This window comes from Hippocampus guttulatus, chromosome 7, assembly GCF_054856545.1.
Source record: "Hippocampus guttulatus isolate MCC_2025c chromosome 7, RoL_Hgut_1.0, whole genome shotgun sequence".
Taxonomy (NCBI): domain Eukaryota; kingdom Metazoa; phylum Chordata; class Actinopteri; order Syngnathiformes; family Syngnathidae; genus Hippocampus; species Hippocampus guttulatus.
The window spans coordinates 14,865,001-14,878,144 of NC_141267.1; the positions used below are offsets into that span (position 1 = coordinate 14,865,001).

Sequence of the window (13,144 nt, forward strand, 5' to 3'; positions counted from 1 at the left end):
CAAAATGATCAAGGTCCCACCGAGACTTGAACTCGGATGACTGGATTCAAAGTCCACAGTGCTAGCCATTACACCATGGAACCTCTGCAGCTAATCGGAGAGTTGCATACTACTCAGGGCTCAAAACACATTGCTCAAATAATTTGACAACGACGTCGCAGTTATTGTCAAAATGATCAAGGTCCCACCAAGACTTGCACTCGGATCAATGGAGTCAAATTTCAGAGTGCTAACCATTGCACCATGGAACCTCTGCAGGTAATGGGAGAGTTGCATACTACTCAGGGCTCAATATACACTGCGCGAATAATTTGACAATGATGTAGCAGTTATTGTCAAAATGATCAAGGTCCCACCGAGACTATAACTCCGATCACTGAATTCAGAGTCCAGAGTGCTCACCAATAAAGTATGGAACCTCTGCAGGTAATGGGAGAGTTGCATACTACTCAGGGTTCAAAATACACTGCTCGAAGAATTTGACAATGATGTCGCAGTTATTGTCAAAATGATCACGGTCCCACCGAGACTTGAACTCGGATCACTGGATTCAGAGTCCAGAGTGCTAACCATTACACCATGGAACCTCTGCAGGTAATGGGAGAGTTGCATACTACTCAGGGTTCAAAATACACTGCTCGAATAATTTGACAACGACTTCACAGTTATTGTCAAAATGATCAAGGTCCCACCGAGACTTGAACTCGGATGACTGGATTCAAAGTCCACAGTGCTAGCCATTACACCATGGAACCTCTGCAGCTAATCGGAGAGTTGCATACTACTCAGGGCTCAAAACACATTGCTCAAATAATTTGACAACGACGTCGCAGTTATTGTCAAAATGATCAAGGTCCCACCAAGACTTGCACTCGGATCAATGGAGTCAAATTTCAGAGTGCTAACCATTGCACCATGGAACCTCTGCAGGTAATGGGAGAGTTGCATACTACTCAGGGCTCAATATACACTGCGCGAATAATTTGACAATGATGTAGCAGTTATTGTCAAAATGATCAAGGTCCCACCGAGACTTGAACTCAGATCACTGGATTCAAAGTCCAGAGTGCTATCAATTGCACCATGGAACCTCTGCAGGTAATGGGAGAGGTGCACACTACTCAGGGCTCAAAATACATTGCTCGAATCATTTGACGATGATGGAACAGTTAGTGTCAAAATGACCAAGGTCCCAACGAGACTTGAACTCGGATCACTGGATTCAAAGTCCAGAGTGCTAACCATTACACCATGGAACCTCTGCAGGTAATGGCAGATTTGCATAGTACTCAGGGCTCAAAATACATTGCTCGAATATTAGACAATGATGGAACACTTAGTGTCAAAATGACCAAGGTCCCACCGAGACTTGAACTCGGATCACTGGATTCAGAGTGCAGAGTGCTCACCATTACACCATGGAACCTCTGCAGCAAATGGAAGAGTTGCATAATACTCAGGGCTCATAATACATTGCTCGAATAATTTGACAATGATGTCGCAGTTATTGTCAAAATGATCAAGGTCCCACCGAGACTTGAACTCGGATCACTGGATTCAGAGTCCAGAGTGCTCACCATTACACCATGGAACCTCTGCAGGTAATGGCAGAGTTGCATACTACTCAGGGCTCAAAATACATTGCTCGAATAATTTGACAATGATGGAAACCTTAGTGTGAAAATGACCAAGGTCCCACCGAGACTTGAACTCGGATCACTGGATTCAAAGTCCAGAGTGCTAACCATTACACCATGGAACCTCTACAGGTAATGGGAGAGTTGCATACTACTCAGGGCTCAAAATACATTGCTCGAACAATTTGACGATGATGTAGCAGTTATTGTCAAAATGATCAAGGTCCCACCGAAACTTGAACTCGGATCACTGGATTCAGAGTCCAGAGTGCTCACCATTACACCATGGAACCTCTGCAGGTAATGGGAGAGTTGCATACTACTCAGGGCTCAAAATACACTGCGTGAATAATTTGACAATGATGTAGCAGTTATTGTCAAAATGATCAAGGTCCCACGAGACTTGAACTCAGATCACTGGATTCAAAGTCCAGAGTGCTATCAATTGCACCATGGAACCTCTGCAGGTAATGGGAGAGGTGCATACTTCTTAGGGCTCAAAACACATTGCTTGAATTTCATAATTATGGAACAGTTCGTGTCAAAATGATCAAGGTCCCACCGAGTCTTGAACTCCGATCACTGGATTCAGAGTCCAGAGTGCTCACCATTAAAGTATGGAACCTCTGCAGGTAATGGGAGAGTTGCATACTACTCAGGGTTCAAAATACACTGCTCGAATAATTTGACAATGATGTCGCAGTTATTGTCAAAATGATCAAGGTCCCACCGAGACTTGAACTCGGATCACTGGATTCAGAGTCCAGAGTGCTAACCATTACACCATGGAACCTCTTCAGGTAATGGGAGAGTTGCATACTTCTCAGGGCTCAAAATACATTGCTCGAACAATTTGACAATGATGTAGCAGTTATTGTCAAAATGATCAAGGTCCCACCGAGACTTGAACTCAGATCACTGGATTCAAAGTCCAGAGTGCTATCAATTGCACCATGGAACCTCTGCAGGTAATGGGAGAGGTGCATACTTCTCAGGGCTCAAAACTAATTGCTCGAAGACTATTTTCATAATTATGTAACAGTTAATGTCAAAATTAGCAAGGTCCCACCGAGACTTGAACTCGGATCACTGGATTCAAAGTCCAGAGTGCTCACCACTACACCATGGAACCTCTGGAGGTAATGGGAGAGGTGCACACTACTCAGGGCTCAAAACACATTGCTCGAATAATATGACAATGATGGAACAGTTAGTGTCAAAATGACCAAGGTCCCACCGAGACTTGAACTCGGATCACTGGATTCAAAGTCCAGAGTGCTAGCCATTACACCATGGAACCTCTGCAGCTAATCGGAGAGTCGCATACTACTCAGGGCTCAAAACACATTGCTCGAATAATTTGACAACGACGTCGCAGTTATTGTCAAAATGATCAAGGTCCCACCAAGACTTGCACTCGGATCACTGGAGTCAAATTTCAGAGTGCTAACCATTGCACCATGGAACCTCTGCAGGTAATGGGAGAGGTGCTTACTTCTCAGGGCTCAAAACACATTGCTCGAATTTCATAATTATGGAACAGTTCGTGTTAAAATGATCAAGGTCCCACCGAGACTTGAACTCGGATCACTGGATTCAGAGTCCAGAGTGCTCACCATTACACCATGGAACCTCTGGAGGTAATGGGAGAGGTGCACACTACTCAGGGCTCAAAACACATTGCTCGAATAATTTGACAATGATGGAACAGTTAGTGTCAAAATGACCAAGGTCCCACCGAGACTTGAACTCGGATCACTGGATTCAAAGTCCAGAGTGCTAGCCATTACACCATGGAACCTCTGCAGCTAATCGGAGAGTTGCATACTACTCAGGGCTCAAAACACATTGCTCGAACAATTTGACGATGATGTAGCAGTTATTGTCAAAATGATTAAGGTCCCACCGAGACTTGAACTCGGATCACTGGATTCAGAGTCCAGAGTGCTCACCATTACACCATCGAACCCCTGCAGGTAATGGCAGAGTTGCATACTACTCAGGGCTTAAAATACATTGCTCGAATAATTTGACAATGATGGAACACTTAGTGTAAAAAAGTGACCAAGGTCCCACGGAGACTTGAACTCGGATGACTGGATTCAAAGTCCAGAGTGCTAGCCATTACACCATGGAACCTCTACAGGTAATGGGAGAGTTGCATACTACTCAGGGCTCAAAATACATTGCTCGAATAATTTGACGATGGAACACTTAGTGTAAAAAAGTGACCAAGGTCCCACGGAGACTTGAACTCGGATCACTGGATTCAGAGTGCAGAGTGCTCACCATTACACCATGGAACCTCTACAGGTAATGGGAGAGTTGCATACTACTCAGGGCTCAAAATACATTGCTCGCTTAATTTGACAAAGATGGAACAGTTAGTGTCAAAATGACCAAGGTCCCACCGAGACTTGAACTCGGATCACTGGATTCAGAGTCCAGAGTGCTAACCATTACACCATGGAACCTCTACAGTTAATGGGAGAGTTGCGTACGACTCAGGGCTCAAAATACATTGCTCGAACAATTTGACAATGATGTAGCAGTTATTGTCAAAATGATCAAGTTCCCACCGAGACTTGAACTCGGATCACTGGATTCAGAGTCCAGAGTGCTAACCATTACACCATGGAACCTCTACAGTTAATGGGAGAGTTGCGTACGACTCAGGGCTCAAAATACATTGCTCGAACAATTTGACAATGATGTAGCAGTTATTGTCAAAATGACCAAGGTCCCACCGAAACTTGAACTCGGATGACTGGATTCAGAGTCCAGAGTGCTCACCATTACACCATGGAACCTCTGCAGGTAATGGCAGAGTTGCATACTACTCAGGGCTCAAAATACATTGCTCGAATAATTTGACAATGATGGAAACCTTAGTGTGAAAATGACCAAGGTCCCACCGAGACTTGAACTCGGATCACTGGATTCAAAGTCCAGAGTGCTAACCATTACACCATGGAACCTCTACAGGTAATGGGAGAGTTGCATACTACTCAGGGCTCAAAATACATTGCTCGAACAATTTGACGATGATGTAGCAGTTATTGTCAAAATGATCAAGGTCCCACCGAAACTTGAACTCGGATCACTGGATTCAGAGTCCAGAGTGCTCACCATTACACCATGGAACCTCTGCAGGTAATGGGAGAGTTGCATACTACTCAGGGCTCAAAATACACTGCGTGAATAATTTGACAATGATGTAGCAGTTATTGTCAAAATGATCAAGGTCCCACGAGACTTGAACTCAGATCACTGGATTCAAAGTCCAGAGTGCTATCAATTGCACCATGGAACCTCTGCAGGTAATGGGAGAGGTGCATACTTCTTAGGGCTCAAAACACATTGCTTGAATTTCATAATTATGGAACAGTTCGTGTCAAAATGATCAAGGTCCCACCGAGTCTTGAACTCCGATCACTGGATTCAGAGTCCAGAGTGCTCACTATTAAAGTATGGAACCTCTGCAGGTAATGGGAGAGTTGCATACTACTCAGGGTTCAAAATACACTGCTCGAATAATTTGACAATGATGTCGCAGTTATTGTCAAAATGATCAAGGTCCCACCGAGACTTGAACTCGGATCACTGGATTCAGAGTCCAGAGTGCTAACCATTACACCATGGAACCTCTTCAGGTAATGGGAGAGTTGCATACTTCTCAGGGCTCAAAATACATTGCTCGAACAATTTGACAATGATGTAGCAGTTATTGTCAAAATGATCAAGGTCCCACCGAGACTTGAACTCAGATCACTGGATTCAAAGTCCAGAGTGCTATCAATTGCACCATGGAACCTCTGCAGGTAATGGGAGAGGTGCATACTTCTCAGGGCTCAAAACTAATTGCTCGAAGACTATTTTCATAATTATGTAACAGTTAATGTCAAAATTAGCAAGGTCCCACCGAGACTTGAACTCGGATCACTGGATTCAAAGTCCAGAGTGCTCACCACTACACCATGGAACCTCTGGAGGTAATGGGAGAGGTGCACACTACTCAGGGCTCAAAACACATTGCTCGAATAATATGACAATGATGGAACAGTTAGTGTCAAAATGACCAAGGTCCCACCGAGACTTGAACTCGGATCACTGGATTCAAAGTCCAGAGTGCTAGCCATTACACCATGGAACCTCTGCAGCTAATCGGAGAGTCGCATACTACTCAGGGCTCAAAACACATTGCTCGAATAATTTGACAACGACGTCGCAGTTATTGTCAAAATGATCAAGGTCCCACCAAGACTTGCACTCGGATCACTGGAGTCAAATTTCAGAGTGCTAACCATTGCACCATGGAACCTCTGCAGGTAATGGGAGAGGTGCTTACTTCTCAGGGCTCAAAACACATTGCTCGAATTTCATAATTATGGAACAGTTCGTGTTAAAATGATCAAGGTCCCACCGAGACTTGAACTCGGATCACTGGATTCAGAGTCCAGAGTGCTCACCATTACACCATGGAACCTCTGGAGGTAATGGGAGAGGTGCACACTACTCAGGGCTCAAAACACATTGCTCGAATAATTTGACAATGATGGAACAGTTAGTGTCAAAATGACCAAGGTCCCACCGAGACTTGAACTCGGATCACTGGATTCAAAGTCCAGAGTGCTAGCCATTACACCATGGAACCTCTGCAGCTAATCGGAGAGTTGCATACTACTCAGGGCTCAAAACACATTGCTCGAACAATTTGACGATGATGTAGCAGTTATTGTCAAAATGATTAAGGTCCCACCGAGACTTGAACTCGGATCACTGGATTCAGAGTCCAGAGTGCTCACCATTACACCATCGAACCCCTGCAGGTAATGGCAGAGTTGCATACTACTCAGGGCTTAAAATACATTGCTCGAATAATTTGACAATGATGGAACACTTAGTGTAAAAAAGTGACCAAGGTCCCACGGAGACTTGAACTCGGATGACTGGATTCAAAGTCCAGAGTGCTAGCCATTACACCATGGAACCTCTACAGGTAATGGGAGAGTTGCATACTACTCAGGGCTCAAAATACATTGCTCGAATAATTTGACGATGGAACACTTAGTGTAAAAAAGTGACCAAGGTCCCACGGAGACTTGAACTCGGATCACTGGATTCAGAGTGCAGAGTGCTCACCATTACACCATGGAACCTCTACAGGTAATGGGAGAGTTGCATACTACTCAGGGCTCAAAATACATTGCTCGCTTAATTTGACAAAGATGGAACAGTTAGTGTCAAAATGACCAAGGTCCCACCGAGACTTGAACTCGGATCACTGGATTCAGAGTCCAGAGTGCTAACCATTACACCATGGAACCTCTACAGTTAATGGGAGAGTTGCGTACGACTCAGGGCTCAAAATACATTGCTCGAACAATTTGACAATGATGTAGCAGTTATTGTCAAAATGATCAAGTTCCCACCGAGACTTGAACTCGGATCACTGGATTCAGAGTCCAGAGTGCTCACCATTACACCATGGAACCTCTTCAGGTAATGGGAGAGTTGCATACTTCTCAGGGCTCAAAATACATTGCTCGAATAGTTTGACAACGACGTCGCAGTTATTGTCAAAATGATCAAGGTCCCACCAAGACTTGCACTCGGATCACTGGAGTCAAATTTCAGAGTGCTAACCATTGCACCATGGAACTCTGCAGGTAATGGGAGAGGTGCTTACTTCTCAGGACTCAAAACACATTGCTCGAATTTCATAATTATGGAACAGTTCGTGTTAAAATGATCAAGGTCCCACCGAGACTTGAACTCGGATCACTGGATTCAGAGGCCAGAGTGCTCACCATTACACCATGGAACCTCTGGAGGTAATGGGAGAGGTGCACACTACTCAGGGCTCAAAACACATTGTTCGAATAATTTGACAATGATGGAACAGTTAGTGTCAAAATGACCAAGGTCCCACCGAGACTTGAACTCGGATCACTGGATTCAAAGTCCAGAGTGCTAGCCATTACACCATGGAACCTCTGCAGCTAATCGGAGAGTTGCATACTACTCAGGGCTCAAAACACATTGCTCAAATAATTTGACAACGACGTCGCAGTTATTGTCAAAATGATCAAGGTCCCACCAAGACTTGCACTCGGATCACTGGAGTCAAATTTCAGAGTGCTAACCATTGCACCATGGAACCTCTGCAGGTAATGGGAGAGGTGCTTACTTCTCAGGGCTCAAAACACATTGCTCGAATTTCATAATTATGGAACAGTTCGTGTTAAAATGATCAAGGTCCCACCGAGACTTGAACTCGGATCACTGGATTCAGAGTCCAGAGTGCTCACCATTACACCATGGAACTCCTGCAGGTAATGGCAGAGTTGCATACTACTCAGGGCTCAAAATACATTGCTCGAATAATTTGACGATGGAACACTTAGTGTCAAAATGACCAAGGTCCCACCGAAACTTGAACTCGGATGACTGGATTCAAAGTCCAGAGTGCTAGCCATTACACCATGGAAGCTCTACAGGTAATGGGAGAGTTGCATACTACTCAGGGCTCAAAATACATTGCTCGAACAATTTGACGATGATGTAGCAGTTATTGTCAAAATGATTAAGGTCCCACCGAGACTTGAACTCGGATCACTGGATTCAGAGTCCAGAGTGCTCACCATTACCCCATCGAACCCCCGCAGGTAATGGCAGAGTTGCATACTACTCAGGGCTCAAAATACATTGCTCGAATTTGACAATGATGGAACACTTAGTGTAAAAAAGTGACCAAGGTCCCACGGAGACTTGAACTCGGATGACTGGATTCAAAGTCCAGAGTGCTAGCCATTACACCATGGAACCTCTACAGGTAATGGGAGAGTTGCATACTACTCAGGGCTCAAAATACATTGCTCGAACAATTTGACGATGATGTAGCAGTTATTGTCAAAATGATCAAGGTCCCACCGAGACTTGAACTCGGATCACTGGATTCAAAGTCCAGAGTGCTAACCATTACACCATGGAACCTCTGCAGGTGATGGGAGAGTTGGATACTTTTCAGGGCTCAAAATACATTGCTCGAATTTGACGATGTAACAGTTAGCGTCAAATTAATCAAAGTCCCACCGAGACTTGAACTCGGATCACTGGATTCAGAGTCCAGAGTGCTCACCATTACACCATGGAACCTCTGCAGGCAATGGGAGCAGAAAATACATTGCTCGAATAATTTCATAATTACGTAACAGTTCGTGTCAAAATGAACAAGGTCCCACCGAGACTTGAACTCGGATCACTGGATTCAGAGTCCAGAGTGCTCACCATTACACCATTGAACCCCTGCAGGTAATGGCAGAGTTGCATACTACTCAGGGCTCAAAATACATTGCTCGAATAATTTGACGATGGAACACTTAGTGTCAAAATGACCAAGGTCCCACCGAAACTTGAACTCGGATGACTGGATTCAAAGTCCAGAGTGCTAGCCATTACACCATGGAAGCTCTACAGGTAATGGGAGAGTTGCATACTACTCAGGGCTCAAAATACATTGCTCGAACAATTTGACGATGATGTAGCAGTTATTGTCAAAATGATTAAGGTCCCACCGAGACTTGAACTCGGATCACTGGATTCAGAGTCCAGAGTGCTCACTATTACCCCATCGAACCCCCGCAGGTAATGGCAGAGTTGCATACTACTCAGGGCTCAAAATACATTGCTCGAATTTGACAATGATGGAACACTTAGTGTAAAAAAGTGACCAAGGAGACTTGAACTCGGATGACTGGATTCAAAGTCCAGAGTGCTAGCCATTACACCATGGAACCTCTACAGGTAATGGGAGAGTTGCATACTACTCAGGGCTCAAAATACATTGCTCGAACAATTTGACGATGATGTAGCAGTTATTGTCAAAATGATCAAGGTCCCACCGAGACTTGAACTCGGATCACTGGATTCAAAGTCCAGAGTGCTAACCATTACACCATGGAACCTCTGCAGGTGATGGGAGAGTTGGATACTTTTCAGGGCTCAAAATACATTGCTCGAATTTGACGATGTAACAGTTAGCGTCAAATTAATCAAAGTCCCACCGAGACTTGAACTCGGATCACTGGATTCAGAGTCCAGAGTGCTCAACATTACACCATGGAACCTCTGCAGGCAATGGGAGCAGAAAATACATTGCTCGAATAATTTCATAATTACGTAACAGTTCGTGTCAAAATGAACAAGGTCCCACCAAGACTTGAACTTGGATCACTGGATTCAAAGTCCAGAGTGCTAACCATTACACCATGGAACCAATGCAACTAACATGGGAGGGGCATACATTTTCTCAGGGCTGAACACACACGGCTCAAAGATTCGACAATGAGGAAACAGTGTCAAAATACTCGAAGTCTCACCAAGACTCGAACTCAGATCGCTGGATTCAGAGTCCAGAGTGCTAACCATTACACTATGGAACCTGTGCAGCTAATGTGAGAGTGGCATCCTTTTCTCAAGGCTGAACCCAGTGTACGTTTCAAGATTGTACAATTGTTCCAGTTTCGACTTGAATTCAGGTGATCAACCCAGACCATTCCAGTGTGGAAACTATGTTAGATCGGTGGGAGAGATACCCACAAAACCAGAAGAGATCATGCAATATAAACAGATTACCTTTTGGTTAACAGAAACCTGAACCACAAATTTCCTTATGTTCGACCTTGTACTCTCCATGATTTATAAGTCACAATAATAGCAGACACATACAGTATTCATTCACGCAGTGGGGGTGGTTCCCTCTTTCTTTCATGAACTCTTCTCCCACAGGAAGATCCCACATTGCTGAAAGAAGATCAGAAAAGACATGATTCCTATCTTCTGTTGCAGAGACAGTTTTGTTGTGGAAGGATGATGGCGTTTGAATGGCATGCAATTGCAAAGGGGCAAAAAAAATAAAAAATAGGGAGGGTTGCAGTAATTAGAAGCCATGCTAGACAGACTTCGAGCTACATAAAGGGAAGTGCAGCGAGAGAGTGGGCTGTTTATTTACTGCACACAAGCTGCCTCCCTCCAGGGCTTTTCAAGTTGAGCTTGTCCCCATCGCTACCTCGGCTCCAAGCCTCCAGATAAAACGCCCCACAATTTTAGGCTGCGCCCAGCCAGAAGGGAACACTGCAGATGGAATAGCGAGTGTGAGAAGTACTTTTCCCTCATCTGGAGCGAAAACAAGCATCTAACTCCCAGTCCGGATTGTTAGTTTATTCTCCTCGCTTTCCTCTTGTTCACTGAGGCAGTGTCGCGACAAACATGCAGATGTGACACTTGAATAGGGTTACTCCAGGGCATCTGTGAGTAAAAAGTCACAAGAAAATGATAGAAGTAGTAAAAAAAAGTGGTGGTTAAAGGGCAAAACAGGCAGCAGCCTGAGGGTTGGAAATATTTGAAAGAGTGAAGAGATTGTTAATGCGAGTCGGGGTGCAATGTGGGTGCGCCACTCGTCAGTGTGGCCCTGGTCCCAGGTGCCCTCCTGTTTCATGGCTCTTGCGGCCTGTCAGGGAAAACAACCGAGTCGTGCAGACGACTGCGCTCGGGGAGGCTGTGGGGGCGACGGCAGAGGAAGAGCGACTTTTTGTTTTACATTTGCCGCTTTGTTTCCATCAGTATCCCCGTTTCTACTGCCAGACAGTATTCATTTCATTCCCGGGGTCATTTAGGGGCCACGCGAGAGAAATGAGAGTGGAGTGCTATCTTGCAATCATAAGTTCAGTTCCTTGTTTGACCACGCTCATGACTAAAAAACTGTCACAAATGAATGGCAAAGCCTTTTATCCATTCTAGCCTCCCCACCCAAAAAAAGTTGTTTTAATGTGCATTTAAAAAGCAAAAATAGCACTTCACTATTTATCTTGTAATTTGTAGAAACATACAATAATTACATAATTAAATTGAGAATAAATTATAAATCATTTAACAGTCTTTTTCATGATGCCTTAGAAAATAGGCAGGTAAAAAAATATAGTTTTTTACAAGTCACATTCTAATAACGCTATTGGAGGTTAAAAAAAAAGTGTGGTTGAGAAGAAATTGCGACTGTGAGATTATCTGAGTGCCGCTCAGCAATAATACACAGCCGTACCCTTTAGACATTTTCAGGGGAATTAGCCTAGTTTGTGAAATGTCATGGCCATCGCTCACCTTATTCTCCCCTGTTAGCATGTGACCTTATTTCTCTTATCTGTTGCGGCCATGCAGGACCTCTGTTCATCTGCATGTGTGTGTGTGTGTGTGTGTGTGTGTGAGCGTGTGTGTCACCCGCTTGTATTATCAAGTTCTTCAGGTGTGTTTCTTTAGTTTCCTTTTTTTTTTAAAGCAGTGTGACTTTGCTATGAGCTCCATGTGAATTTGATGTTAATATACTGGAAAGTTCGAAAAGTTTTTCAATTCATCCTTTCACACATTGATTTCTAAATACAAATTTATAGACAAGACCCCCCGAATCCATCCTTTCCCCTGCTCATTTGAGGTGACAGCCGTGGATCCTGCATCTGTAAATTCACCAATCAAATCACAATGCACATTTTTGGGGAGGGGTGGGAATTTAAATTCCGAGGTTTTAACTGTGTCATCTGAATTATTTACTTGCGGGTTGGATGGAGAGGACGGAGAGACGATTGATCTGAGGGATTTAGGGCCTGTTGGCTGAGCTGAAAGAAGTCGTGTGCTGATTACTGGAAGTTCTCTTCCAGCCGCTGCAGATTGAGCGATGTGGTAGAACTTCACTCAACATCCCTGCAGTGTGCGGGGGTTCTGCTACAAGATCTGCCAGTTAAATTAAAATGAGTTCTTTATTTTTTGTATTTCAGGAAAACACATTTCAATCATTATAGCAAAAAGGCATCTGTAAGTATGTTGGCGTTAGCAAAGTTGTTCTCTGTCACCTCCCTCTGTTCTTTCTCTCTTTGTAACTGTTCTCCCCTCCCCTTTCTGCTCAGTCAAGAGGAGAAAAAAAGTGTCTCGTAAGCAGCCATTCATATTGCACCTTCTTACAAGCCCCCTCAAATTCACAAAACAAAGCTAATTAACTGTGACAACCAGTTTTAGCGGTAATTGAAACCTTGACGTTTTCATATTTTTCTTCCGGAATACTATGCGCAAGACATGTTTTGTTTTTATTTTAATATTTGTGGGGGGGGGGTTATTGACTGCATAATTACTACTCTGTGGTTGGCTGGGATAGGCTTCAGCAGACCGCGACCCTCGTGAGGATAAAGCGGATTACAAAATGGATGGATGGATGAAGTATTACTTTAAGTAGAACTAGTAATTATACAGATTACTATTGTACCACACAGATTTCAAATGTTTGTATTTTATAGTCGAAAAAAACGTATCATTCAAAAACAAATTGGATAGTATCGATTTCATGAATGAAATTCAACATTACTTTTGAATTTCTCTCATCAATTCAGGCTATTCAATTCACAAAGATGCTAATGTCAAAACTGATACTGAAGTGATGATTAGGGATTGTTCACCGTTTGTGG

At 43.8% G+C, this 13,144-nt stretch overlaps 38 non-coding genes across 38 annotated transcripts; all 38 read right to left on the bottom strand.

Moving 5' to 3' along the window:
- Positions 1–515: 515 nt before the first annotated feature.
- trnaq-cug (transfer RNA glutamine (anticodon CUG)) lies at positions 516–587 on the bottom strand. Its single transcript has one exon. It is a non-coding gene; the product is annotated as a tRNA-Gln (tRNA).
- A 432-nt stretch (positions 588–1,019) lies between these two features.
- trnaq-uug (transfer RNA glutamine (anticodon UUG)) lies at positions 1,020–1,091 on the bottom strand. Its single transcript has one exon. It is a non-coding gene; the product is annotated as a tRNA-Gln (tRNA).
- Positions 1,092–1,187: 96 nt separating this feature from the next.
- Positions 1,188–1,259, bottom strand: trnaq-uug (transfer RNA glutamine (anticodon UUG)). Its single transcript has one exon. It is a non-coding gene; the product is annotated as a tRNA-Gln (tRNA).
- A 95-nt stretch (positions 1,260–1,354) lies between these two features.
- On the bottom strand, positions 1,355–1,426 carry trnaq-cug (transfer RNA glutamine (anticodon CUG)). Its single transcript has one exon. It is a non-coding gene; the product is annotated as a tRNA-Gln (tRNA).
- A 96-nt stretch (positions 1,427–1,522) lies between these two features.
- On the bottom strand, positions 1,523–1,594 carry trnaq-cug (transfer RNA glutamine (anticodon CUG)). The gene has a single exon. It is a non-coding gene; the product is annotated as a tRNA-Gln (tRNA).
- A 96-nt stretch (positions 1,595–1,690) lies between these two features.
- trnaq-uug (transfer RNA glutamine (anticodon UUG)) lies at positions 1,691–1,762 on the bottom strand. The gene has a single exon. It is a non-coding gene; the product is annotated as a tRNA-Gln (tRNA).
- A 96-nt stretch (positions 1,763–1,858) lies between these two features.
- On the bottom strand, positions 1,859–1,930 carry trnaq-cug (transfer RNA glutamine (anticodon CUG)). Its single transcript has one exon. It is a non-coding gene; the product is annotated as a tRNA-Gln (tRNA).
- A 428-nt stretch (positions 1,931–2,358) lies between these two features.
- trnaq-cug (transfer RNA glutamine (anticodon CUG)) lies at positions 2,359–2,430 on the bottom strand. The gene has a single exon. It is a non-coding gene; the product is annotated as a tRNA-Gln (tRNA).
- Positions 2,431–2,526: 96 nt separating this feature from the next.
- On the bottom strand, positions 2,527–2,598 carry trnaq-uug (transfer RNA glutamine (anticodon UUG)). Its single transcript has one exon. It is a non-coding gene; the product is annotated as a tRNA-Gln (tRNA).
- A 99-nt stretch (positions 2,599–2,697) lies between these two features.
- Positions 2,698–2,769, bottom strand: trnaq-uug (transfer RNA glutamine (anticodon UUG)). The gene has a single exon. It is a non-coding gene; the product is annotated as a tRNA-Gln (tRNA).
- A 96-nt stretch (positions 2,770–2,865) lies between these two features.
- On the bottom strand, positions 2,866–2,937 carry trnaq-uug (transfer RNA glutamine (anticodon UUG)). The gene has a single exon. It is a non-coding gene; the product is annotated as a tRNA-Gln (tRNA).
- A 261-nt stretch (positions 2,938–3,198) lies between these two features.
- trnaq-cug (transfer RNA glutamine (anticodon CUG)) lies at positions 3,199–3,270 on the bottom strand. The gene has a single exon. It is a non-coding gene; the product is annotated as a tRNA-Gln (tRNA).
- A 96-nt stretch (positions 3,271–3,366) lies between these two features.
- On the bottom strand, positions 3,367–3,438 carry trnaq-uug (transfer RNA glutamine (anticodon UUG)). The gene has a single exon. It is a non-coding gene; the product is annotated as a tRNA-Gln (tRNA).
- A 96-nt stretch (positions 3,439–3,534) lies between these two features.
- trnaq-cug (transfer RNA glutamine (anticodon CUG)) lies at positions 3,535–3,606 on the bottom strand. The gene has a single exon. It is a non-coding gene; the product is annotated as a tRNA-Gln (tRNA).
- A 433-nt stretch (positions 3,607–4,039) lies between these two features.
- trnaq-cug (transfer RNA glutamine (anticodon CUG)) lies at positions 4,040–4,111 on the bottom strand. Its single transcript has one exon. It is a non-coding gene; the product is annotated as a tRNA-Gln (tRNA).
- Positions 4,112–4,207: 96 nt separating this feature from the next.
- Positions 4,208–4,279, bottom strand: trnaq-cug (transfer RNA glutamine (anticodon CUG)). The gene has a single exon. It is a non-coding gene; the product is annotated as a tRNA-Gln (tRNA).
- Positions 4,280–4,375: 96 nt separating this feature from the next.
- Positions 4,376–4,447, bottom strand: trnaq-cug (transfer RNA glutamine (anticodon CUG)). Its single transcript has one exon. It is a non-coding gene; the product is annotated as a tRNA-Gln (tRNA).
- A 96-nt stretch (positions 4,448–4,543) lies between these two features.
- Positions 4,544–4,615, bottom strand: trnaq-uug (transfer RNA glutamine (anticodon UUG)). Its single transcript has one exon. It is a non-coding gene; the product is annotated as a tRNA-Gln (tRNA).
- A 96-nt stretch (positions 4,616–4,711) lies between these two features.
- Positions 4,712–4,783, bottom strand: trnaq-cug (transfer RNA glutamine (anticodon CUG)). The gene has a single exon. It is a non-coding gene; the product is annotated as a tRNA-Gln (tRNA).
- Positions 4,784–5,211: 428 nt separating this feature from the next.
- On the bottom strand, positions 5,212–5,283 carry trnaq-cug (transfer RNA glutamine (anticodon CUG)). The gene has a single exon. It is a non-coding gene; the product is annotated as a tRNA-Gln (tRNA).
- A 96-nt stretch (positions 5,284–5,379) lies between these two features.
- Positions 5,380–5,451, bottom strand: trnaq-uug (transfer RNA glutamine (anticodon UUG)). Its single transcript has one exon. It is a non-coding gene; the product is annotated as a tRNA-Gln (tRNA).
- Positions 5,452–5,550: 99 nt separating this feature from the next.
- trnaq-uug (transfer RNA glutamine (anticodon UUG)) lies at positions 5,551–5,622 on the bottom strand. The gene has a single exon. It is a non-coding gene; the product is annotated as a tRNA-Gln (tRNA).
- Positions 5,623–5,718: 96 nt separating this feature from the next.
- On the bottom strand, positions 5,719–5,790 carry trnaq-uug (transfer RNA glutamine (anticodon UUG)). Its single transcript has one exon. It is a non-coding gene; the product is annotated as a tRNA-Gln (tRNA).
- A 261-nt stretch (positions 5,791–6,051) lies between these two features.
- On the bottom strand, positions 6,052–6,123 carry trnaq-cug (transfer RNA glutamine (anticodon CUG)). Its single transcript has one exon. It is a non-coding gene; the product is annotated as a tRNA-Gln (tRNA).
- Positions 6,124–6,219: 96 nt separating this feature from the next.
- On the bottom strand, positions 6,220–6,291 carry trnaq-uug (transfer RNA glutamine (anticodon UUG)). Its single transcript has one exon. It is a non-coding gene; the product is annotated as a tRNA-Gln (tRNA).
- A 96-nt stretch (positions 6,292–6,387) lies between these two features.
- On the bottom strand, positions 6,388–6,459 carry trnaq-cug (transfer RNA glutamine (anticodon CUG)). Its single transcript has one exon. It is a non-coding gene; the product is annotated as a tRNA-Gln (tRNA).
- A 433-nt stretch (positions 6,460–6,892) lies between these two features.
- Positions 6,893–6,964, bottom strand: trnaq-cug (transfer RNA glutamine (anticodon CUG)). Its single transcript has one exon. It is a non-coding gene; the product is annotated as a tRNA-Gln (tRNA).
- A 96-nt stretch (positions 6,965–7,060) lies between these two features.
- Positions 7,061–7,132, bottom strand: trnaq-cug (transfer RNA glutamine (anticodon CUG)). Its single transcript has one exon. It is a non-coding gene; the product is annotated as a tRNA-Gln (tRNA).
- Positions 7,133–7,392: 260 nt separating this feature from the next.
- trnaq-cug (transfer RNA glutamine (anticodon CUG)) lies at positions 7,393–7,464 on the bottom strand. Its single transcript has one exon. It is a non-coding gene; the product is annotated as a tRNA-Gln (tRNA).
- A 96-nt stretch (positions 7,465–7,560) lies between these two features.
- trnaq-uug (transfer RNA glutamine (anticodon UUG)) lies at positions 7,561–7,632 on the bottom strand. The gene has a single exon. It is a non-coding gene; the product is annotated as a tRNA-Gln (tRNA).
- A 261-nt stretch (positions 7,633–7,893) lies between these two features.
- trnaq-cug (transfer RNA glutamine (anticodon CUG)) lies at positions 7,894–7,965 on the bottom strand. The gene has a single exon. It is a non-coding gene; the product is annotated as a tRNA-Gln (tRNA).
- A 261-nt stretch (positions 7,966–8,226) lies between these two features.
- trnaq-cug (transfer RNA glutamine (anticodon CUG)) lies at positions 8,227–8,298 on the bottom strand. Its single transcript has one exon. It is a non-coding gene; the product is annotated as a tRNA-Gln (tRNA).
- Positions 8,299–8,561: 263 nt separating this feature from the next.
- On the bottom strand, positions 8,562–8,633 carry trnaq-uug (transfer RNA glutamine (anticodon UUG)). Its single transcript has one exon. It is a non-coding gene; the product is annotated as a tRNA-Gln (tRNA).
- Positions 8,634–8,723: 90 nt separating this feature from the next.
- Positions 8,724–8,795, bottom strand: trnaq-cug (transfer RNA glutamine (anticodon CUG)). Its single transcript has one exon. It is a non-coding gene; the product is annotated as a tRNA-Gln (tRNA).
- A 77-nt stretch (positions 8,796–8,872) lies between these two features.
- trnaq-cug (transfer RNA glutamine (anticodon CUG)) lies at positions 8,873–8,944 on the bottom strand. Its single transcript has one exon. It is a non-coding gene; the product is annotated as a tRNA-Gln (tRNA).
- A 588-nt stretch (positions 8,945–9,532) lies between these two features.
- trnaq-uug (transfer RNA glutamine (anticodon UUG)) lies at positions 9,533–9,604 on the bottom strand. The gene has a single exon. It is a non-coding gene; the product is annotated as a tRNA-Gln (tRNA).
- Positions 9,605–9,694: 90 nt separating this feature from the next.
- trnaq-cug (transfer RNA glutamine (anticodon CUG)) lies at positions 9,695–9,766 on the bottom strand. The gene has a single exon. It is a non-coding gene; the product is annotated as a tRNA-Gln (tRNA).
- A 77-nt stretch (positions 9,767–9,843) lies between these two features.
- Positions 9,844–9,915, bottom strand: trnaq-uug (transfer RNA glutamine (anticodon UUG)). Its single transcript has one exon. It is a non-coding gene; the product is annotated as a tRNA-Gln (tRNA).
- Positions 9,916–13,144: the final 3,229 nt, after the last annotated feature.